We start from the raw sequence: 24,597 nt of genomic DNA, 5'->3' as shown, positions 1-24,597 counted from the left end.
TTTGCTTTGAAAATTTTAACTGGAAAAAATATTCATAACAAAATTAGGATAAGAAAAGCCATTTTCTAATAAAAATTGAATGAAAAATGTCATTTCCTAAAGAAGTTTGCTCCGGAAAACCATTTTTTAACAAAATTAGGATGAGATAAGTGATTTTGTAGAAAAAAATTAATGGAAAGTGTCATTTTAATGGAATTTACTTTGGAAAAGCCATAATCTAACAAAATTTTCATGGGAGAAACCATTTGCTGAGTAAATCTTGATTAGAAAAACTATTTATTAACAAAATTAGGACAAAACAAGGGATTTTCTAGGAAAAATTTTATGCAACATATCATTTTCTAATGAAATTTGCTTCTGAAAATCCATTTTCTTAAAAAACTTTAATTGAAAAATTCGTCATCTAATGATATTTGTTTTGGAAAGGCCATTATCTAACTAAATTTGAAGGAAATAGTCATTTGCTAAGGATGAGACAAATCATTTTATAAGAAAAGTCAAATGGGAAGTGTCATTTTTCAATGAAATTTGCTTGGAAAAGTCATAACCTAACAAAATTCTTATGGGAAAAGCCATTTGCTGAGTAAATCTTGATTGGAAAAGATATTTATTAACAAAATTGGGACAAGAAAAGCCATTATCTAAAAAAATTGAACGGAAAATGTCATTTTTTAATGAAATTAGCTTTGGAAAAGCCATTTTCTAACAAATTTTGAAGGGAAAAATATTCTTTTGAACTGATGATGAATAAAAAAAACCTGAAAATTCACTATTCTAATAAGAAAATATAGAAAAATCTCGAATGTTACATTATGATAAAAAAACATCTCTAATCGATGTACCGGGTGGCCCAATAAGAATGGCTCTCGGCCATATCTCGTTAACCGTTTATAGTACAGCTTCGGGAAAAAAAATTTATGACAAAAGGGACCTCGAGAAAAACCTGGAAATTATTTACAGAGCTGTAGGTCCATCACTAGAGGGCGTAATTAAATACCAAAAATTATAAAATGCATAATTTATAAAATTTGCCCAATTAATATGCATTTAAACTATGATTATCGTATTCTTCAAGAAATTCAGCGTATATTTGATTTTACAAGTTTTAGTCTATATCTTCAAATAAGAGGTGGGGGGAAGCGGGAACTTTATTATGAAAAAAAGCAAACAGTCTTTTTGAAGAGAGCTCCTTTCTACCAATGTAAGAGTTATAATTTCGAAACAACCTAATGAGTAACGTATACGCTAGAGGGCGCTATTTATTTATTTTTTTTAAATCTAGCTATCCTTTAAAAATGGTGAATGGAAACATGCAGTTTTAATTAAGGAATATAAGTGTAGACCAAATTAGGAACAGAATGGCGACAACCGCATGTCGATATCTTTTTCGTATTACGAGATATCTTAAGAAATGTGTAAATTTTAAGCATTTTCCTTTAATCATAAATTACTCCGGGTTGACTGAAGGGATTTTAACATTTTTTGACTCCTCAAAATTGTCTTTCCTTGTTTTATTAATAGTAGTTCCAATTATTATGTCAATATTACTTTTTGCTGTCACCGCGAAACTGCGTTATGGAAGTTAAAATGTTAAAATATAAAAACAAGTAGTGGGGCCTTAAAAAAAAAACAAAAAGATATGCCTTGTGTCAAATTAATAAACCTAGTAATTTGTTCATTTACGTGTCATTGCGATTTGTGTGCATTAAATTCCATAGAAAATTTACTTAAAAGTTATATCTAAGATGATTCTTAAAAACGAAGAATCATTTGATATGATAGGCACTTTACTTTAAATGTATGAGAAATGCAACTGTTGCGGCTAGGGTATACGCCATACAATAAAGACCCAAAGATACCCCAAAGACGTCATCCCGGTAGCAGAGTTTTTCGTCTACTCATACACCGTTTAAGAACGACTGGAAATGTAAATCTTCCTGTATTTAAAAGACGCGGCGGAGGTCGTTCGAGGGAAAATACAATAAATGTTTTGGCATATGTGCAATTTAACCCGCATTTAAGTATCAGAGCAATAAGTAGAGACTTGGGAATAAGCAGAGCCACAGTTAAACGTATTTTGACAGGACACAGGTAAATTATGATGTAAAAACAAAATATACCCGCATAATATTATTTGTGAGCATAATAATTTATTTATCATTCTGGAAAGGTATTTAATAGGACATTATTTTTCTTTTAGATTTCATCCATATCATATAGTAGTGCATCAACAATTGGTTGATCGTGATTACGACAGAAGGTTGGATTATTGCAACTGGTTACTGCATATGGTATATGAAGACCCTCAATTACTGTCACGTATTTTGTGGTCAGACGAAGCTACATTTAGTAGTGATGGTACGGTTAACCGACATTATATGTACTATTGGTCACAGAATAATCCACGCTGGATGGAAGAAGTTCAGAATCAGGGGCGATGGTCGGTGAATGGTATTGTAGACGGTCAGATAATTGGACCTTTCATTTTTGACAACGCAATTAACGGGGAACGCTACCTAAATTTTATAAGGGATGAATTACCACTTCTTCTAGAAGATATATCACTAGCAACTCGTAGGTCTTTGTTGTTTCAGCACGAAAGGTGTCCGGCGCATTTCTCCTCCAGAGAATTTTTAGATAATGCTTACCCTGATAGATGGATAGGACGTGGAGGCCTATTTTTTTGGTTAGTCAGGTCACCAGACTGAACCGTCTTAGATTTCTATCTCTAAGGACTGATTAAAGACCTTGTTTGTGCAATTAGAGTCATTACTAGAGATAACATGATCGAGAGAATACGAAACGCCATTCAGAGTATTTCGAGAGCTGAAATTGAGATTACTTTTCAATATACTCTTCAAAGAATAAAAGCTTGTATAGAAAATCATGGGCGACAATTTGAACATTTAGGTAGCCACTAGCGAGGTACCTTAAGTTATATTTCCATTTTAACTTCCATAACGGTGACAGAATAAGTAATATTGAGATAATAATTGGAACTTTTATCAATAGATCAAGGAAAGACAATTTTGAGGAGTCAAAAAATGTTAAAATCCCTTCAGTCAACCCGGAGTAATTTATGATTAAAGGAAAATGCTTAAAATTTACACATTTCTTAAGATATCTCGTAATACGAAGAAGATATCGACATGCGGTTGTCGCTATTCTGTTCCTAATTTGGTCTACACTTATATTCTTCAATTAAAACTGCATGTTTCCATTCAACATTTTTCAAGGATAGCTAGATTTAAAAAAATAAATAAATAGCGCCCTCTAGCGTATACGTTACTCATTAGGTTGTTTCGAAATTATAACTCTTACATTGGTAGAAAGGAGCTCTCTTCAAAAAGACTAAGTTTGCATTGATAGGTTAAGTAGAACTGGACTTCCAGGCGTTTTTTCATAATAGAGTTCCCGCTTTCCCCCAACTATTATTTGAAGAGATAGACTAAAACTTGCAAAATCAAATACACGCTGAATTTCTTGAAGAATACGATAATCATAGTTTAAATGCATCTTTATTGGGCAAAATTTATAAATTATTCATTTTATAATTTTTGGTATTTATTTACGCCCTCTGGCGATGGACCTACAACTCTGTAAATAATTTTCAGGTTTTTCTCGAGGTCACTTTTGTTATAATTTTTTTTTTCCAAGCTGTACTATAAACGGTTCCCGAGATATGGCCGAGAGCCATTCTTATTGGGACACCCGGTACAAATGGCATTTCCTTTGAATTTTTCATGTAATACAATGTATTTATAATTCAGAGTCGTAAATAGTGGCTTGCTAAGCGTTTCTCAATAACATACCTGAAAATTTAATAGATTTTCAACGTAAATAACCAACGAAGACAAGCCTCGTAAAACCGTTCGATCATCCAATCAAAAACCAACAAAAATTTTATTACTTACTTCAAAACCATATTTTCTCATTACACAAAGTTGCAAAAATTTACTCAAAATATCATATCTGACCTTGTCTTCTGATAGTATAAGTTTAATACAAATTTCGGAATAAATTCACCAAGATCCATTTGGCTTAATCATTGACGAAGATTTGTTAACCAGGATGTTATGTCTTTCATTACCTAGTGAAGACGATAGTACTTTACAGGGTTGCATACACGCGCGTTTTAAATCCTGTCCCTCTAAGCATCCACCACCCCCTGTCATTTCAACAGGTCCTCATCCTCCATTGCGTCGCAGTTTCCTTGAGTTCTATGAAAGATTCTGGATATTAGATATACACTTCTGTCTTCTTAGTCTGGATGTCTGTTATCGACAGTTAATTCTTATCAGCTGGAATCTTCCTTTCGAAATTTCCGTTTGGAAAAAAAACGATCAATTTTGTTAATTAAACTTGGAAAGCTAAAAATCGGGGTCTAGTTAATTGGATCCGTTAATGGAAAAAAAAAATGAAATTAAATGTAACCGAGGTAATTAAAAAATGCAGGAGCTAAAACTCTAACCGCAAAACACCGAAATTGATTTAAATTTATAAAAAAAATTATTTCAAAATAAAATATATACAGGGTTGACGACTTATCAATCGCGATGATTTGTAGTATCGTTTTAAACAAATTTATAATTAAGAAGTTCTCAAAAGTTCTCATAAAAACTGGTACGACGTTTTGTAGTTTCAGGCCTAGAGATGGCGATAGTTGTTTGAATGTTTCAAGTTTGAAAGGCGTTAGCACAACCAATATAAAAACTGAACTAGATTCTACTCTGGGCGAGACAAAGCCGTACAGAACCAGCATCGCAGTGGTCGAACAAGTGACGAAAAGGAAGAACCGGATCTAAAGATAACCATTTGCAGACAAGGTCATGGCGTCGGTTTTTTGAGATACGAATGAATTAAAGTTTGCACCCTATTTACCATATTTAGCTCCCTTAGCAGAATTATTTACTGTTCCGCAAAGATTCTCCAACAATGAAGAGGTGATGTCGGCAATTAATGACTTTTTTAATATGTATAATTGACGATTATTATTTTTAAAAAGGGTGTTCGAACTTGTTGAACATCGCTGGAAAAAAAAGTCTATGGAAATGGACTTTTGGGACAATCCTCGTATCTTTAACTTTAAATCTAATGTATAAACATATGGTTGAGTAAATAAATTAATTACTTAACGTTTAATGTTACAAGAAGTGTTGAAAACATTCAGCAGATTACTTTCAATATATTCTTATTTATATCAATGGAAAAAGAAGGAAAAAACAACAACAACAACGCAGTAACAATAAATAATTCCCAGTAAACGGTTTCCGGCGCGTCTCCGATATAAATTGATGATTAAACACCCAGTGGCAGCCATTTAACCGTAACATATGTAACAGAAACGATAAATAACTTAACGCGAGCTTAGAAATAACTTTCCCTTTTGTTCGGTAGTAAAGTTGGAAATTTTTTCTTTTTTCTTAGTGTTATTATTAGATTAACGAAAGTATTGAAAAAAATATTAATCAAGGACGACGTCGTATCTGGCAATGAGAACGAATTTCCATTACCAGCTAATAATTACGATCTCTTGTTACATCTCCGATAGCTAAAATCCTGAATTTCCACTTCGTAGTATTCAATTTCCAGTTACAATAGCTTTTGATGAATCAAAGGGATCTTCGACAACAGGTTACCCTTTACGCACTCTCTTGGAATATAAATGTTGTGGAGAAGATGAAGCATTGAAAGTTGTCTCGAAGACGTATCGATTCCGAAGATTAATCAACATCTAACATAAATGTTTTCGATTTGTGTAAATATTTTTATTGATAAAGTGTTTGTTATATGGATGGAAATAATTATTTTGTATCTGGAAAAGCTATTTTTAACTAAAAAGTCTCATCTATGTCTATTTTGAGATTGGAAAAGTCATTTTTAGTTCGGAAAAATAAGTTTTTGTCCAAAACGAAAGATCATTCGTCAAAGTGAAAATTTTTTGAGTTTATTATAAATTTTTTGATGGAAAATGTATTTTCTAACAATATTTGATTTCAAATATACTCAGAAGATTCAAAATAAAATAATCATATTGTGGAAAAATGTGAATTGGAAAAGCTTTATAACAAAATTCCAATTAGGAAGGAATTTTATAGAGAAATATGGATCGGAAAGGCCTATTTGAAAATATTTGCCTTGAAAAAACCATTTTATGAAGGAAAATGAATTGGAAAAGCTAATTTCTTTGAAAATTTTTATTGGAAAAGCCATTTTATGACAAAAACTTGAATAACAGAAGTCATTTTCCAACAACATTGGACAGGAAACGTCATTTTCTAACCCAATTTATTGAAAGTAGCCTTTTCCTCGCAAAATTCAAATTGAAATAGCCATATTGTGGGAAATTTTGAATTCTAAAAGCAGATTTGTACTGGAAATGACATTTTTTAACAATATTTGATTTCAAATATCCATATTCTCAGAAGATTCAAAATAAAATAGACATATTGTGGAAAAATGTGAATTGGAAAAGCTTTATAACAAAATTCCAATTAGGAAGGAATTTTATAGAGAAATATGGATCGGAAAGGCCTATTTGAAAATATTTGCCTTGAAAAAACCATTTTATGAAGGAAAATGAATTGGAAAAGCTAATTTCTTTGAAAATTTTTATTGGAAAAGCCATTTTATGACAAAAACTTGAATAACAGAAGTCATTTTCCAACAACATTGGACAGGAAACGTCATTTTCTAACCCAATTTATTGAAAGTAGCCTTTTCCTCGCAAAATTCAAATTGAAATAGCCATATTGTGGGAAATTTTGAATTCTAAAAGCAGATTTGTACTGGAAATGACATTTTTTAACAATATTTGATTTCAAATATCCATATTCTCAGAAGATTCAAAATAAAATAATCATATTGTGGAAAAATGTGAATTGGAAAAGCTTTATAACAAAATTCCAATTAGGAAGGAATTTTATAGAGAAATATGGATCGGAAAGGCCTATTTGAAAATATTTGCCTTGAAAAAACCATTTTATGAAGGAAAATGAATTGGAAAAGCTAATTTCTTTGAAAATTTTTATTGGAAAAGCCATTTTATGACAAAACTTGAATGACAGTAGTCATTTTCCAACAACATAGGACAGGAAACGCCATTTTCTAGCAAAATTCAAATTGGTATAACCGATTCACAACAATATTCGACTTTAAATGCTATATAATAAAAAAATTTTAAACGGAAAAGTCGATTTCTAAGAAAAATGTGTCAGTTTTAGTCCCACATATGCTTGGAAAAGGGATACGAAAATTTTAAAAACCATTATTACTTGCTTTCAATTCGGAAAAGTCATTTTCTAACAAAATTTGATTTGATTTTTTGACCTTATCATCAAATTAAAACTGGAAATTTAATTTCTGTCTACATTAAGACATTTTCGATCCAAAAAATAATTGAAAAGTCCATTTTTCGACAAATTTGAATTTGTAAACCATTTTTGCAAGAAACTTTGAATAGGAAAAACTAGTTTTTCATAAATTTTTGTTCCGACCAGTCCAAATTGAATAAAATAATTCATTTCTGACTATATCAAATTCCAAAAAGCAATAATAGTCCAAATTAAATTCGAAAATGATGTTGGGAAATCGATTTCTCAATCCAAATCAAAATTCTGCATTTTTCGACTTTGTATTATAACAAGCGAAAATATAAAAGTAAAAAATTATCGTTTATTGGTCGGCGGCTTTCATTGATGTTATCTGCAGGTGCATCCTTCGTGAAATATTCCCTCATTTGAATGCAAACCACGAAAAAGCAGTAGAAAAATTCTTGTGTCCATCCATTCATATTCATTTCGATTTTAAAGCACGTAAATGTTATAATAAGAGCAATTTTAACTCTATTCGCTTAAATTTCGTCAAAACTAAGGTTTATTTTTTTTTTTGAGGACGAAAGTACAGTGAATACGTCTGTATGTAGTTCGCGAAACCGCCTAAAAAAGGGCGGAAAAGTTCACCGGAAGAATCTGCACAATACTAGAAAAAGAGAAATCGATATTTTCGAACAAAAGCCACCAGACACGTAAAAGACATTGCCGATGTGTAATTCTTGGGAAAGTTAGATTGAATATTCGATTTACCATTTTTCGAATTAGAGGGCATTTCTCGCTATAATAAAAGGAATGTAATCAACAAAATATTTGATACGAATACCTATACGTCCTACAAGAAAACGCAACCTTTTAACGGTCTAAAATGTTAATGAATGCAATATCTGAACCCTTTTAATACAAAGTGGCGCACTCGAAGAAAATCATCAGGCGAGAATTTTCCAGTCTCTCACAAAATTGTTTGTCCTATCATCATCCTATCCCGCCTGAATATATTAGCAAGGGCGGGTATTTAATTGTACGTCCTCTAGCACTTTCATTAAACACAATTTAGTCACAAAATCAAGGGTAGATTAAACAAACTTCAACGTTATTGTATTTATTTTCAACGTTCAACAGTTTCCGTGTTTGTTATATAGAAAACGCGGTTCGATTAATATACACGGTGTCTAAAGTAAAACTTGCATCTAACAATGTTCATATTTGTACAATAAAGCAAAAAAAACAAGTTGATTCAAGAGGGTGAATTTTTCTAATAGTTTCTTCCTTATCGTAATCAGATCAACCCCTTAAAAAATCTCGTCGGTGTTGACAGTATCCTACGGTTTACCAGTAACCTGCTGAACTAGCTCTTTACAGTTAGGGAATAGTGAAGCCGATGACCAAAAATAGGGAATAATGCAGTCGATTCTTTTTTCCATTTATAATATTTTGTATAAACCAAAAAATATCCAAACTCAAGCCTTGCAGAGGAGCAGAATCCTATATCAGGGCACTCAAATATCTATTTACTTATATTATAGGCACGGGAATAATTTTGTTTTTAGACGCAAACAAGTTAAGTACGTAACTTCGTCATATTCGGTAATAAATGATTCTCATTTTATCAAAAACCGACCACATTATAACGACAATTAAAATAGAATTCAGTGAATGAATTAGATCGTTGAAAAATAAGAGAGAAAGTCGCGTATTCGGCATCTCTGTCCGCCGTCAGATGACTCGTAGCGTAACTTAATGCCAGACGTAATTAGCTACGGCCCGTCGCGGCGTCACGTGCTTCCTTTTCTCTTAAGCCCCCCCGTCGTCATCCAGAATTTGTGACATCTTCATTAGTTCCCAACAGGCTACCGGCGGCGGCGAGCAGCTTTTCTATTATGGCGCACATTAAATAAATCGATCATACAATAATTTGATCGAGTAGCAGATTTTAAATTTTATTTAAAGTGGATTTAACTATGCGATATTAGGGAAAGGAATAATCGATTGCTTCAAGCTTCTAATTCATGAGAAAATTACTGAATAAGGGAATAGAAGAGGATCAAAGAGAGTCCTCATTTGTTCCAGATTTAAATCATATCGATAATAACACAAGAAATATAATATATATCTTGTAGTTATTACAAAATCTTTTTTCGTAAATGTTATATCGTATAGAAAAGTTTGTACCTTGAAATGAAAACATTATGGACAAAAATTTGTTATTAATTAATTAGGAGAATAAAAAAGACTTTAGGCAGTTTGTAAGTGCATGATTTATAACCTCAATAATTTCGTATCTCATTCAAAAATTTATACTCATTCTCTTATAGTCCTGAACTTGCACCTAGTGATTTTCTTTTGATTTCGAGAATGAAGAAATAACCAGAACACAGAGGTTTAAGTAAGACTATGACATTTTGTTTTTCTTGATGAATTTAGTTCTGAATTGATAAATTTGTACCATGGTAGATAAATTTGTTTCTCACATGAATAATTTGTGGCCTCCATTAATAAATGAGTGTCTCAATTGAAGATCTTGTGTCTCAATTACTAAACTTGTGTCTTGATTAATAAATTTTTGTCTCAGTTATTTAATTAAATGAATTTTTATCTCAATTATTTGCGAATTTATACCTCTATTAATGAATTTGTGTCTAAATGCAATTTCTTTCGAATGAGTAATTTTTGCGTCTATTAATGAGCTTGCGCTACTATAAATGTTTGATTAAATCAATGAATTTGAGAATCGTTTAATGAATTTCTGTCTCAATCAATAATTTTTGGCTTCACTCCCAATTAAAAAATTTGTTTCTCAATTTATACTTTTGCACCTCAATTCACGAATTTGAGTCTTAATCAAAGAACTTGTATCCTAATTGATGAATTTCTAACCTAATTAATACATTAAAGTCCCAATGAATAAGTTTGAGTCCCAACTTATGAATGTGTATAACAATCGATACATTTGGGTCTTAATTACTGCATTTGTGCCTCGAAAAACGAATTTATGTCTCAGTGAATGAACTTCAGGATTAATTAATAAAATTGAATCCCAATCAATAAATTTTTTTATCAATTCTGCAATTTACGCCTCAATTAATGAATTTCTATCAGAATTGATGAAATTGTGAATCAATTAATAAATTTCAGTCCCTATTAATAAATTTCTTTCTCAATTCATACTTTTGTATCTCAATCCACGCTACGAATTTGTGTCTCAATCAAAGAACTTGTGTCTTAAATGATGAATTTGTGCCTCAATCAATAAATTTGATTAATAAATTCCAGTTCCAATTAATAAAATGGTACCTTAATTAATAAATTTCGGGCCCGATTAATAAATATGTGTCTCAATTGATACTTTAGTGCCGCAATATACGAATTTGATGGATTTGTAGTTTGATTAAAAAATTCCATATCCAATTAATAAATTCTTACCTTAATTAATAAATTTCGGTCCCATTTATTAAATGTGTGTCTCAATTGATACTTTAGTGCCACAATATACGAATTTGTATATCAATTAATGAACTTGACAATTAATTAATGAAATTAGGTCTCAATTGATTAATTTTAGTATAACTTAATGAATTTGTGCCACAATTAATGAATTTGTGCCACAATTAATGAATTTATGTTACAATTGATAAAGTTTAGCCACAAATAATCCATTTTTTTTTCTTTCTGAATAGCCCTCATGAATTTATCAACAATTATAATATTTGGAATCCTTTTTTATCGTTTGTTCTTAATCCGCCAATGTTTTGATGAGTAGTGCCAGATGTGTAGAGCGAGATTGTATTAATAAAACTGGTACCATGATAAATTTCACAAGAAATAGGAGGTAACATCATAGATGCCAGAACTTTTTATTTGATTTGCTCGGAAAATAAGTGTAGCGTTTAGCCAATTAGATCCTCTGACATGTACGAAAATAATAAGGAATGTTCTAGACCATATTGCAGTCACGCTCTCTTTAAAAATTTAACGACTCGGTCTTTATAATACATAATTTTCGTGATGTCACAACATATATACTTTATTAAATTCATTCTAGTACTAGAATTCATTCTAATCATGAAATATTTTTTTTTAATAATTAAACAATGCACATGTGTGCATTAGAAACTATTAATCACTAAATATGATACATATATCTGATTCCATTTATCTTAATTAAAAATGTCAGCCACAAAAAATTGTCCTGATGATTGTTGAGGACTTGGATAATGGATAGAAGTAGACAGGATTATGTCAGTGCTTCTATAAATATAATTCTTAGAAAATATGAATGATGAAGTATTTTTATTTCAAATACCTATGCTGATGATCTACGAGGATGGTCACAGAACTACCTCTCCCAATAATGAAAATTTTGGAAAAAATTCGTTGTTATAACCTTTCCAGCGGACTTTTCACGTGTTGGAGTCGATTCATCAAGTGCAATCCACTCGACAGATTGTTCATTGAAGTCTGGTGTGAAATAATTGAACTATGTGGCAAATCTAAGCAAAAATTGGACATAGAATCATCAATTTGTTACTTTCGTCACTTTGAAAAGAGCTTTCGCTAAATATGTCCAACACGTTCCTTTGGAATCTTCAGGGTGTCGATGTACTTTTATATCAAAAACTTGAACGGTTTCTATGGAACCATTTGACCAATTTGACCACTATAATGACGAAATACTTTTTAAAACTATTGAATTAAGTGGCGCTGATTTTCTCTAAATTTACGTGCAATATCTTTAACCAGTGACTCGTAGTTTAGAAAAAAAAACGAATCTAAATGATATTTTCAATGATGTAATCATCGGAACTGCTTTTAAATGACTCGAAATGTAAATCTAAACAAAAAGATATATTAGGTGTCAAATGGCTGTCTGTCATGTTTTAAGTAACGTTGGCATTCCCATTACTACAAACATTAATTTCAGTTCGAAATGTGTTTCTGAGAAAGAGAATATTCGTTCTATTTTAAGTATATGAATAGATTATGATTATAGAATTTTCTATTTTGTTAAACTTTTCGAAAAATGTTCTATTTATGAATAACATTTGTACATGTTTTAACGTCTTTGATAATCCCGATGACCGAGCTAGACACGCGGTTAGTGCTCCTCTGCCTATGCGTCTTAAAATGAAATTTTTGTGAAAGAAAACCGTGCGATGAATTACGAAAATTATCCCAAAAGTACCTTACCCAACACACAAAACACTTTTTATAATTAAGAATCGTCAAATTCTTCAAACTAGCCGACATCATCTATTCCTAGTTGAAAAATCTTTTACCACCGAGCTATTTTTTCAAATCTGGACATAGAAAACGATCCGACGGGGCTAAGTCTGGCGAATATTGTGCATGAGGTTGCAATTCCCCAAGAAAGGGGATCATGGAGCTGTTATGCGATGTCCAAGTCAATTACTAAACGATGGAATAGAAGATTTAGACCTTATTTTCTGCCAATAAAACAACAGAACACTTGTTAAGTTATTCGTGGTTCGTAAACAAATAAATACCTTGCAACCACTTATTTTTTTGTAAATTTTAGTATTTTTAGTACTTTTAAGTGGAAATCTGTTGAAATAATTTATATCCTACATGGAATTGTGGTGCAAAACGAAGCAGAGATGAAAAAAATAAAGATTTACCTTCTGTACATCACAGCCATAAACTACTTTTCTAATTTAACAATTGGCGACTCACCTGTAACAAATAAGACAAAATTAGAATCAAATTTAACATGCCGAGAAAACAGTTATAAAGTTTCTAAATTAGTTACGGTAATTTTGAGACATTATATACGGGGCTTCTCAAAAAATAACTCATATATCGAAGTTTGTCGTAAAATTGGTACCCCTGTGTATATAGAATATGATAATCAGCTCTGCGATTATCTCGTAAAACCGGTAGAGTATTTACATACAAATACTACCTTCTAACTCATATTAAGTATTAAAAAAAAGGGTTAATACCATCATACCAACCGAAGGGAACGAATCAAGTTGTTCACGCATCATTTAACAATAATAAACTTAAACTAGTTCTTTCAGAAAATATACAAAAAAGTTAACCAAGGCTAGGACGTATGGTCGCTTTACTTACCCACAGGTAAAGAAAACCAGTCTACCTGCAATTTATATTATTGTGATCTTGATGGACACAACCGTTCACGACATAATATTAGAGAAGAGGAATTTATATTTTCGAAAAACGAGAGTTTTCCTTTTAAAAAATGCCGGATGACGATATGATCTATCTAGATATATAAAATCTCTTAGATGTAAGGTAAACAAGTCAAGAAAGATATCATATATCAGATCCCAATCTAGGTTAATCATCTTTATTGATTCTGACATTGGTATTCGATATTTAACTAACCATATACGTTGAAGTCAATGTTTATCTATTCCTATTAAATTATATATTAATTATTCAACTACTTTTTAGCCATCAATACGAGGGTTGTTACTTAAGTTTTGAGATATGGCAACATTGATTTGAATAATGGAATTTTTCGATCGAACGGTGTACTGATTAACTCGCTTCGACTTTTGGTGATGAGGCGCCATCTCTAGTCAACGTGTCTCGCTGGTTTTTGGATTTCAATCGTGGTCGTGGTTCGAAAAAATCAAGAAAATCAATCGCAGAAGACGAATCATTCTCCAACCTAACCAACCTAAACAAAAACGTCGGATTAATGGGTCATTCGCCCTACAGTCCTGGTTTGTCACTCAGTGATTTCTTTCTATTCCCTATTAATTAATAAAATTAAGTCCCAATCAATAAATTATCAAATAAATAAAGTATCAATTGAGCAATTTGTGCCTCAATTAATGAATTTCTATATGTATTGATGAAATTGTGCATCGATTAATAAATTTCGGTTCCAATTAATAATTTTTGTTCTCAAAACATTCTTTTGTATCTTAATCCACGCCACGAATTTGTGTCTCAATCTAAATGATGAATTTGTGCCTTAATCAATAAATTTTTATATCAATTGTTGAGGTTCTATTGAAATTGAACAATTTGTAACTTGATTAATAAATTCCAGTTCCAATTAATAAATTCCAGTTCCAATTAATAAATTGGTACCTTAATTAATAAATTTCGGTCCCTATTAATAAATATGTGTCTCAATTGATACTTTAGTGCCACAATATACGATTTTGTGCCTCTATCAATGAATTTTTATGTCAATTAATAAATTGTGCACCAATTAATAAATATCTGTCTTAATTAATGGATTTCTACCTTGATTAATAAATCCCAGTACTAATTTTTAAATTAATTGATAAATTTCGGTCCCAATTAATAAATGTATGTCCAAATTAATGATCTTGAGAATTAATTAATGATATTAGGTCTGAATTGATAAATTTTTGTATCAATTAATGAATTTGTGCCTTCATTAATGAATTTATGTTACAACTGATAAAGTTTAGCCACAAATAGTTCATTTTTTTCCGTACTTCGTTTTTTTTTCGTTTCCAAGGTTTTTTTTTCTTTCTAAATTTTTTCGTTCGAACGTTGTCCCTATCGCTGGTTTATGGGTTTCAATCGTGGTCGTGGTTCGAAAAAATCGGGGAAATCAATCGCAGAAAACGAATCGTTATCTAACACAACCAAATCCAAATAAAAACGTCGGATTGATGGGTCATCCACCCTACAGTCCTGGTTTGTCATCAAATGATTTCTTTCTATTCCCGCAGATCAGAAATAAATTTTGAGATCAACGTTTTTCTACACCTGAAGAAGCGGTTGATGCTTGTTGATGCTTTCAAATCACATATTTTGGAGATACCTGAATCAGAATGGAAAAAACGCCTCGACAATTGGTTAAATCTCATGCAGGTGGTACCGAGTTATGCCAGGATGAGTTCAAGTTTTAAGAAAGGTAAAAAACTTTCCTTTTGGAAAAATTTCATTTCGTAAGAGAACTTGAGGACCTTATTGAGTTTATGAATTTGACAATAAAATTGAGCAATAATCTGATCAATTCAGCTCTAAATCGAGAAAACCACGTCAAATTCGATCGAAAATTAAGGTTATCAAAGATCTAATGGTTGTGGTTCACTATAAATTCGTTCCAAAAGATTAAACAGTCAATAAGGCGTCTACGTGAAGCAATTTGTAAGCAGACGATTGCGTTGTTACATTCGAGCATAATTGAGACTGATTTTTTCGCCCAAAATATCCCTTAGCTATCAAATTTAACTAATTTGTCCCCCTATGATTTTTTCCTATTTCTGAAACTAAAAAATTCGTTGCAGGGAACGTTTGATGAGTCCATTGACGACATAAAAAGTAATCAATGCCCAAATGTGCTCAATTACTTGTTATATGATATAAAGACGATACAAAATAGCTGTGAATAACGGAACTGTTAAAAATATCAAAGTTTTTTTAGAAAAAAACACTGTTTTCAATCCGACTGTAGTAATATGAGATTTTTTTATACGTTCATCAATCTCGTCATTACTAGTGTTCAATCTGACCTATAACTTATTCAATAGCGCTCTGTACTAATCGTATCATAAAATTATCATCATATAGTTCATTATTAGTTAATTCCAGATGATTAAAAAGCCCATAACGTGAAGAAATCGTATCAAAAGATCAAATTTTTCTCCGTGGTAACAAGAATCATCGCTCAGCTACCGTATTCGCAAGATTTGACTCCCTGTGACTTTTCCTGTTTTCAGAACTACCTATCCGCGTTAAATCGTTAAAAGTAATTAAATTGAGATTATTAAAATACGTGAAAGTGTTTTTTTTTTTGGTATGTAAGAGTCAAATTTGATTACATTGGATCGTTTAGAAAGATCTAGAATTAATCGTCAATATTTACTAATTTTCTTGAAAAAAAAATCAATTTTACTGAAGAATCTATTAAGTTGGAGCAAAAATACAAATTATTGACGCATTATTTTTATTTTAGGTATCGGTGGTCAAGTAAGCATTCCAGTTTTATGAATTCTAAAAGGACACATCGTAAATTATTATGTTTTAGGATGGCGCCATTACCTGTAATTTCTACCAGACGAAAATTAAACAATGTTAAAAATGTCGACACCAGTCTTTACTTTATAGTTGTATACTTTATCTAAATACGACGTTTTTTTCTATTGAAAACATTCCGATGCTTATTTCTTTCTTCTATTAAAGAATTTTCTAAGTAATACATTAACAAGGATGTTATAAATTCTTCTGAATTTGGGAAAGTACATAAAACACGTAAAAAGTGAATCGATTCTAAAAAAAAAGTCCAAAAAACTGTGTAGAAACAATTGATTGAAGCTTCACATGTGAAAACATTAGCAATTTTTTTATATACCTGTAGGTTTTGATCTGGAACTTCTGAAGGTTGTATTGTTGGGAAAATATGTATCTTAGTAGCTGCACTTCTCCAAAGGAAGATCTTGCAAAAACTGTTCTAGGTAGTATTATACTATCTGACCTAGTAGTATAGATAATACAGCTTCAAGCTATCCAAGTTCCGGTCAACACTGAGTCGACTATAACTCGAATTGTTTTCTTCTGTATTGGGTTTGGTTTGAAGCTCCGAATACTCCACAAAATTGACAAATCTGGTTCTTGTAGATGATCAGAAGATCTTAGAGAAGGCTCCAAATTGTTGTAAAGTTGCCTTAGCTAATTCGGCCACGTAACTATGCCACGGTGATGGCGTCCAGACAAGACCAAGCATGTAAAAAGATCTATGATGATATGTATGATAATAACCAGCAATTACAGTAAAATTTTTAATCTGGTATTAACAATGGAAGTGGAAATCTTGTAGATCGTAACGGATCTGTGATTAGAACACATTTTTGGGTTTCCTTTCCTTTGGCTCCACTATTCCATCCATCTGGCATTTTGGAAGACTATATCTAGGAACTGGTGTAGTCTATTCGTTGACGTTCTCATCTGGTCTTACAGATTTGCTTAATTTCAAATTAAAAACCCCTTCTGTGTTCAAATCATTTCATCTTAATCTATTTTTAAAATGATTCCACGTCTGTATCTATATTGTTGTCTTCTAATTTTTTCGTTATCTTATTCATCCGCAATTGTCTTTTATTTTTATTTATCATTGCGCTTCTTTTTCTCAGTATTTTTCATAATCTTTTATATAATTCGTAAACACGCTTCTTCAATTTTTGTACTGCTATCCACTTAGGAACGCGGGCTACAACCTTTATCTACCTACTCCACGTTAAGAATTAGTTTAGGGCTCAATATTTTACAATGCGAAACATGCACAATCATTTGCCAATTGGAATCAGATCTTTTCCCTCAATAATTTGAGGGCATATTTACTGGAAAGTTTCTTATCTTAATAATTACATATTTTAAGATTGTTGTATAGTTAATTTTGTTATCGATTGTACTTTATCTCTAGATTTTATTTAGTTATTTGAATGTTTATTTCTTAGTTTAAGTTTAAAAAGTTAATTTATTAAAGAATTCCTGTGGACCATCTTTCAGCTTTTTCTAAGAAGATTGTACATAATACAATTAACACAAATTTTGTAACAACAAAAACTCTTTCTTCTATTTTTGTATACAATTTTTGGAAATTAGAATAATGGTTTCGTTATACCTTTGAATCGAAAGTAAAATCTTTTATTATGTTTATTATGAAACCTCAAGATCCATCCAAGCGAGACTAATATCGACATCCCCACGACCGCATTTCCCTCGGCCTACCTGACTATCAACATGGCCAACTGTAAATTACAAAATAATGACATTATTATCCCTACTTCGAAATCGGGATTCCATTGGTCATATCGACATAGTGGGGGTGCAAGTCATAGGTGTAAACATACAGCTGTCTGAGGATCAACTGAATCAAGTCTGGCGTTGTTGACTCGGCTCCGTCTAGCGGTGAGAGAACGCGTTGCTCAAATGCTCAGTTCGTCCTCAACTTCCGACGAGTGGATATGTTCGTTACCGCTGAATTCGAAAAACGTGGATGTTTTGGTCGCTAGTCGTAAAATTTATATTTCGTTCTACGTTACGCGCGAATTGGATTTTGGATTGTTTATTATTGTTTGCGGAAGTGATTCTGTGTTTTCGTTTGGATTATTTTGATTTGTTTGAAAAAGAAAAATATATTTTTTTTGTGTATTGTGTATGTGTGTAAAGTGATGAAGATGACAGCTTAGTAGTCAATTTTCATAAATGGATTCGAAGGTAGTGTATCTTGTATCATTTCAAAAAGTTTTCCGATAAAATAGTACGGGATGTTTAAAAAAAACTAGGTCCTCGATCGTTCCACGTCTTCCAATCCACGTATCACGAAAAACCTCGTTTAAATCATTTTTAACCATAATTGCAAAATGCGGTGGAGCTCCGTCTGGTTGATAGTAAATAAATCGATCATGATACCAGCCCAAACGTTTCCTTTTTTTAGGACATTGAGCGTGAGCCTCACACATCCAATGATGATTTTCTCTGCTCCAATATTTATAGTTTTGTTTGTTAACCGTCCCGTTTAAATGAAAAGGAAAAAGTGTTTTGTTCTTGTCTTCTATCAGGATCATTTTCGTTTAACTCCTGAACCACCTGAACTTTCTAAAAGTGGTATTTTTCTTTATGCAAAACTCTCATAATAGATGATTTAGTAGAATCATTGTCGGTGGCAAGTACTCGAGTTGTCTGGTTTTTAAATACACGACCTGGAACTGTTTTATACAGTAATTGAGCGCAGTCTTGTCGAAACCAGATCAATATAATAAATAATCGAAATCCCAAGACTTGAAATATATATAAATCACAGTTTTTAGTCTTTTTATGGTAATGTTTTCTCTGAATCGTAATGTATATAGGATAAGGTTATTTATGAATAGTAGGAAGTCAATTCCGGTCACCAAAACGAGAAACTACACAACCTGGAACTGTATCATACAGTAATTGAAATGATTCATGGGTTGTATGGCATGTGGTGCAGTCTTGTCGAAACCACATCAATTTCATAAAATAATGGGAATCCCAAAATTAACGCAAAATTAGAAATAAATATAAATCATAGTTTTTAGTCTTTTCATGGTAATTTTTTCATTGAATCGTAATGTATATAGGATAAGGTTATTTATGAAAAGTATTTATGATCATCCTGCATAAATATGGATGAATTTCGTTGATACAACGTTGAATCTCCTCCACGTTGTTGTGGACTTTTGACATAGAGATGTGATTCTAAATAACCCCATAAAAAGAAATCTAAAGATGTCAAATCACACGATCTGGGAGGTCAATACCGATCACCAAAACGAGAGATTATACGACCTGAAAATGTCTCATACAGTACACATCCACAGTTTTCTCTAAATCTATAGAGCATAGATCAATTTTGTTATCTGTGTGTGAGTCCTCTAAAGTGGCTTCAGGTGTTTTTACCTGCTGCATTATCACTATTATTATTATGTATTATATGAAATAATCAACCGCCTTTTTGATCTGATTACTTTCGGTTCTTTCGATATACTTTGATTTTTCACTGTGATTACTAATTAGTAACATTTTTTCGTACGAATCTGTATTATAAGCGCCTACTTAAAACTCGTTTTGGCATACCAATTTTGTGATTCAAATTCTGTCAAATAAGAAAAATAAAACTATCTAACCCTGTTATCACTCAAGTAATTTGTTTTTCTTATTAAACGAACGCACTATAAAAGTTGAATTTCTTTCTAATTTGAAAGTACTCGACGTAATTACATTTTTATACCAATGAAGAAAAAAAATAGTGCGTCGTAAAATTTTATATCCCTCCTAAAAAGTTTATATGTAGAACACAAGATATATTGTTAAAAGTATCAAAACAGTTTGTATTATTTACTTAAACTGACTATAACATAGAAGTATATACAGATCTCGACCATACGAAAACGATTATCTACTTTAAAGTTAAAAGTCTGTACTTTCAAAATACCAGTCCTTGTTTTGGTCAATCTGTAAACATGTATTTTCATCTTCCTTCTTACCGAAACATGATGAAAGCTTATAAAACAGATGATCTAAGATCCAAATAAAAATAACCGTCTGTTATAAAGTCAGTTTATGACTGTTTTAACTTTGTCCCCAGACATTCGTCTCTGATGGAGATCTTTTGAAATATATAGCTACTCATAAAAAATTATATTTTAAACAGAATTGAATACCACCACTTACTATATTAGAACTAGTTGGTTCTCATTTCATATTTAATTCATATTTAAACCTAAAAGTTATAGCTGTAATATATTTTTGGACTAAATCATTTTACTTGAATTCACTATTTGTCGATTCTTACGCAAAATAACTTTTCAAATTTAAATAAAATGTTGAGCAAATATAAATTTTGAGAGAGTATCTAAGGAAAGTACAGAAAAATGACTTTAGGCAAAGCACATGTCTATTCAAAAGTCGAAGACGCCAATGTTCTGTCAAGAACGATCAAATATTCGATCATAAGAATATCCACAAGAAAAATTGGTTATCGACGTGACTTAGTCAAATCAATTGCCCTTTCAGAAGACATAGACGACGACATCAACATCAAAGTTCTATCAAGAACTGTCAAATATTCGATCATAAGAATATCCACAAAAAAATTGGTTATCGACGTGACTTAGTCAAATCAATTGCCCTTTCAGAAGACATAGACGACGACATCAACATCAAAGTTCTATCAAGAACTGTCAAATATTCGATCATAAGAATATCCACAAAAAAATTGGTTATCGACGTGACTTAGTCAAATCAATTGCCCTTTCAGAAGACATAGACGACGACATCAACATCAAAGTTCTATCAAGAACTGTCAAATATTCGATCATAAGAATATCCACAAAAAAATTGGTTATCGACGTGACTTAGTCAAATCAATTGCCCTTTCAGAAGACATAGACGACGACATCAACATCAAAGTTCTATCAAGAACTGTCAAATATTCGATCATAAGAATATCCACAAAAAATTTGGTTATCGACGTGACTTAGTCAAATCAATTGCCCTTTCAGAAGACATAGACGACGACATCAACATCAAAGTTCTATCAAGAACTGTCAAATATTCGATCATAAGAATATCCACAAAAAATTTGGTTATCGACGTGACTTAGTCAAATCAATTGCCCTTTCAGAAGACATAGACGACGACATCAACATCAAAGTTCTATCAAGAACTGTCAAATATTCGACCATAAGAATATCTACAAGAAAAATTGGTTATCGACGTGACTTAGTCAAATCAACTGCCTTTTCAGAAGACATAGATGACGACATCAACATCAAAGTTCTATCAAGAACTGTCAAATATTCGATCATAAGAATATCCACAAAAAAATTGGTTATCGACGTGACTTAGTCAAATCAATTGCCCTTTCAGAAGACATAGACGACGACATCAACATCAAAGTTCTATCAAGAACTGTCAAATATTCGACCATAAGAATATCTACAAGAAAAATTGGTTATCGACGTGACTTAGTCAAATCAACTGCCTTTTCAGAAGACATAGATGACGACATCAACATCAAAGTTCTATCAAGAACTGTCAAATATTCGATCATAAGAATATCCACAAAAAAATTGGTTATCGACGTGACTTAGTCAAATCAATTGCCCTTTCAGAAGACATAGACGACGACATCAACATCAAAGTTCTATCAAGAACTGTCAAATATTCGACCATAAGAATATCTACAAGAAAAATTGGTTATCGACGTGACTTAGTCAAATCAACTGCCCTTTCAGAAGACATAGACGACGACATCAACATCAAAGTTCTATCAAGAACTGTCAAATATTCGATCATAAGAATATCCACAAAAAAATTGGTTATCGACGTGACTTAGTCAAATCAATTGCCCTTTCAGAAGACATAGACGACGACATCAACATCAAAGTTCTATCAAGAACTGTCAAATATTCGATCATAAGAATATCCACAAAAAAATTGGTTATCGACGTGACTTAGTCAAATCAATTGCCCTTTCAGAAGACAGACGACGACATCAACATCAAAGTTCTATCAAGAACTGTCAAATATTCGACCATAAGAATATCTACAAGAAAAATTGGTTATCGACGTGACTTAGTCAAATCAACTGCCTTTTCAGAAGACATAGATGACGACATCAACATCAAAGTTCTATCAAGAACTGTCAAATATTCGATCATAAGAATATCCACAAAAAAATTGGTTATCGACGTGACTTAGTCAAATCAATTGCCCTTTCAGAAGACATAGACGACGACATCAACATCAAAGTTCTATCAAGAACTGTCAAATATTCGATCATAAGAATATCCACAAAAAAATTGGTTATCGACGTGACTTAGTCAAATCAATTGCCCTTTCAGAAGACATAGACGACGACATCAACATCAAAGTTCTATCAAGAACTGTCAAATATTCGATCATAAGAATATCCACAAAAAAATTGGTTATCGACGTGACTTAGTCAAATCAATTGCCCTTTCAGAAGACATAGACGACGACATCAACATCAAAGTTCTATCAAGAACTGTCAAATATTCGACCATAAGAATATCTACAAGAAAAATTGGTTATCGACGTGACTTAGTCAAATCAACTGCCTTTTCAGAAGACATAGATGACGACATCAACATCAAAGTTCTATCAAGAACTGTCAAATATTCGATCATAAGAATATCCACAAAAAAATTGGTTATCGACGTGACTTAGTCAAATCAATTGCCCTTTCAGAAGACATAGACGACGACATCAACATCAAAGTTCTATCAAGAACTGTCAAATATTCGATCATAAGAATATCCACAAAAAAATTGGTTATCGACGTGACTTAGTCAAATCAATTGCCCTTTCAGAAGACATAGACGACGACATCAACATCAAAGTTCTATCAAGAACTGTCAAATATTCGACCATAAGAATATCTACAAGAAAAATTGGTTATCGACGTGACTTAGTCAAATCAACTGCCTTTTCAGAAGACATAGATGACGACATCAACATCAAAGTTCTATCAAGAACTGTCAAATATTCGATCATAAGAATATCCACAAATAAATTGGTTATCGACGTGACTTAGTCAAATCAATTGCCCTTTCAGAAGACATAGACGACGACATCAACATCAAAGTTCTATCAAGAACTGTCAAATATTCGATCATAAGAATATCCACAAAAAAATTGGTTATCGACGTGACTTAGTCAAATCAATTGCCCTTTCAGAAGACATAGACGACGACATCAACATCAAAGTTCTATCAAGAACTGTCAAATATTCGACCATAAGAATATCTACAAGAAAAATTGGTTATCGACGTGACTTAGTCAAATCAACTGCCTTTTCAGAAGACATAGATGACGACATCAACATCAAAGTTCTATCAAGAACTGTCAAATATTCGATCATAAGAATATCCACAAAAAAATTGGTTATCGACGTGACTTAGTCAAATCAATTGCCCTTTCAGAAGACATAGACGACGACATCAACATCAAAGTTCTATCAAGAACTGTCAAATATTCGATCATAAGAATATCCACAAAAAAATTGGTTATCGACGTGACTTAGTCAAATCAATTGCCCTTTCAGAAGACATAGACGACGACATCAACATCAAAGTTCTATCAAGAACTGTCAAATATTCGATCATAAGAATATCCACAAAAAAATTGGTTATCGACGTGACTTAGTCAAATCAATTGCCCTTTCAGAAGACATAGACGACGACATCAACATCAAAGTTCTATCAAGAACTGTCAAATATTCGATCATAAGAATATCCACAAAAAAATTGGTTATCGACGTGACTTAGTCAAATCAATTGCCCTTTCAGAAGACAGACGACGACATCAACATCAAAGTTCTATCAAGAACTGTCAAATATTCGATCATAAGAATATCCACAAAAAAATTGGTTATCGACGTGACTTAGTCAAATCAATTGCCCTTTCAGAAGACATAGACGACGACATCAACATCAAAGTTCTATCAAGAACTGTCAAATATTCGATCATAAGAATATCCACAAAAAAATTGGTTATCGACGTGACTTAGTCAAATCAATTGCCCTTTCAGAAGACATAGACGACGACATCAACATCAAAGTTCTATCAAGAACTGTCAAATATTCGATCATAAGAATATCCACAAAAAATTTGGTTATCGACGTGACTTAGTCAAATCAATTGCCCTTTCAGAAGACATAGACGACGACATCAACATCAAAGTTCTATCAAGAACTGTCAAATATTCGATCATAAGAATATCCACAAAAAATTTGGTTATCGA

General features: G+C 31.9%; 1 protein-coding gene and 1 long non-coding RNA gene across 3 annotated transcripts in view; one reads left to right on the top strand and one right to left on the bottom strand.

The window, feature by feature from the left end:
- LOC130447289 (uncharacterized) overlaps window positions 1–24,597 on the bottom strand; it is a 188,436-nt gene that overhangs the window by 124,074 nt on the left and 39,765 nt on the right. The gene's annotated exons all lie outside the window — the stretch shown is intronic.
- LOC130447286 (uncharacterized) overlaps window positions 18,253–24,597 on the top strand; it is a 52,998-nt gene continuing 46,653 nt past the window's right edge. For both annotated transcript variants that reach the window (XM_056784016.1, XM_056784015.1), the window contains exon 1: window positions 18,253–18,521. The gene's annotated coding sequence lies outside the window, so the exon portion shown is untranslated. The remainder of the gene's footprint in view (window positions 18,522–24,597) is intronic.

The sequence above is a fragment of the Diorhabda sublineata genome, chromosome 8 (assembly GCF_026230105.1).
Source record: "Diorhabda sublineata isolate icDioSubl1.1 chromosome 8, icDioSubl1.1, whole genome shotgun sequence".
Classification (NCBI taxonomy): domain Eukaryota; kingdom Metazoa; phylum Arthropoda; class Insecta; order Coleoptera; family Chrysomelidae; genus Diorhabda; species Diorhabda sublineata.
The sequence above is the reverse complement of the archived record's forward strand: the minus strand, read 5'-3'. Positions and strand labels throughout refer to the sequence as shown.